The 1,670-nt window shown below is 57.9% G+C and overlaps 1 pseudogene; it reads right to left on the bottom strand.

Moving 5' to 3' along the window:
* Positions 1–463: 463 nt before the first annotated feature.
* Positions 464–978, bottom strand: LOC143390180 (DNA-binding protein inhibitor ID-4 pseudogene; annotated as a pseudogene).
* Positions 979–1,670: the final 692 nt, after the last annotated feature.

Below are 1,670 nucleotides of genomic sequence, written 5' to 3'. Positions count from 1 at the left end.
AGGAATGTCAGCAGCAAATTTGCTGGGTTTTCGCAACCCTAGGCAGGCTAGGGCCACTGTGCCAGAAATTTGTGTTTCTAGAACTGTTTAGATTTAAAAGTAAATGCTTGATTAATGGCCTTTGATGAGCCGTGGCGATGTTGAGGAGCAGGTGAGGCACATTGCCAACTGCAGCAGCCTCTTGCCCTGTGAGCAATGCAGAAGCTGCCCCAGCGGTGTCAGCAAAGTTAGGGCCCAAGTGCAGGAGAAATGGCCACGGAGCGCACAGCAGAATGGCTGCCTGGACATTTTTGCTGCGTTGTAATTGCTCCTGCTGTATCTGCGATGAGCAGATCCTCTTCATCTAGTGTGCACACTCCTCCTACCTGGGAGTTTGCAAGGGCTGCAGGAGAGCAACTGGGGGCTGTCATTCTCGGCCGGCTCCCACTCTGAAGAGAGGGAACGCCCGCTTCCCGCCACCCTGCTACCACCCTCCTGCATCCCCTTTGTCGTTGGTTCCAGCTGCCACCGGGCCTTTCACCGGGTCGGTATTGAGCACAGTGAGCGGGGTCCCAGGCGGCGCTGCCGGACAAGATCTGGCCAGGTGGGTGTGGCGGCGCGGGCGGTGGTGGCTGTTGCAGCAGAGCCGGGGTGCGTCTCCAGCACCAGCTGCAGGTCCAGGATGTAGTAGATAACGTGCTGCAGGATCTTCACTTTGCTGACTTTCTTGTTGGGCGGGATGGTGAGCACCAGCCTCCGCAGGCGACTGTAGCAGTGGTTCATATCGCACTGCAGGCACAGCGCCGGCTCCTTGGCCGCCGCCTTGGCTACCTTGCAGCGCGCTGCCGCCGCCCTGTGGCCGTGTTGAGCCAGACAGCACAGCGCCAGCTCCCCACTGCTGCAGCCCAATGGAGACCAATACCTCAACAGTCTCACCTGGCATGAGACTGTTACATGAAATAGGGAGCCCGAAGGGCGCACCGGGCTCACCGCTTTCATCGCGCGCGCCCTGAGCCCTGCGCCCTGCCCGAAAGGACTTGTTGGGGCGAGCGAGGGAGGTAGGCAAGCTCCGCTCGGCCCCCGCCTGCGGCCTGCTCCTCTCCCCTTACCTTAGCGCTCTGCGCGTTCGGGGCTCCCGGTGATCCCGAGCCCAACAATTGATGGAAAGGTCGCTCCGGTTTTGGGAAATCTCTGCTCAGTGGGCGACACTCTGCCTGAACCTGTAACTCTGCTTCACCAGGAGTGGCCATTAAGAGCATTTCCAGATAATGCCATACATCCCATATAATGGTGGTGGTGGGGCTCATCTCCAGTTGACCATCCTCCTCCCCTGTGCTCCTTGAGTTTAAGTTCTCTGGGTGAGGGTTGGAATGAACTGAGGAAGAGGAAGATAGAGGGAAAGAAATCAGGAAGAAGATGGGTTCTTGAATGCTTCAGCCCCTGCTGAGCTCCCCCCACCCAAACTCACTGACTAACAAGTTGGCTGTGTGCTAGATCACCCAGGGAGCATAACAAAGTCCACTTGTGAGTCCAGCCCCAGGGTTGTGAGTTCATTGGGTTGGGGTGGGCCCTACGAGCATTTCCTTCCCAAGCCCTGTCTGTCAGTGACTCTGATGGGCTGCCAGGGTTTAGAACCACAGGCAGGTGGCCACCTTGAAGCAGTGCTCAGCTCTGCAATCAGCTTGATATCA

This window comes from Callospermophilus lateralis, unplaced genomic scaffold (genome assembly GCF_048772815.1).
Source record: "Callospermophilus lateralis isolate mCalLat2 unplaced genomic scaffold, mCalLat2.hap1 Scaffold_300, whole genome shotgun sequence".
In the NCBI taxonomy this organism is placed as follows: Eukaryota; Metazoa; Chordata; class Mammalia; order Rodentia; family Sciuridae; genus Callospermophilus; species Callospermophilus lateralis.
The sequence above is the reverse complement of the archived record's forward strand: the minus strand, read 5'-3'. Positions and strand labels throughout refer to the sequence as shown.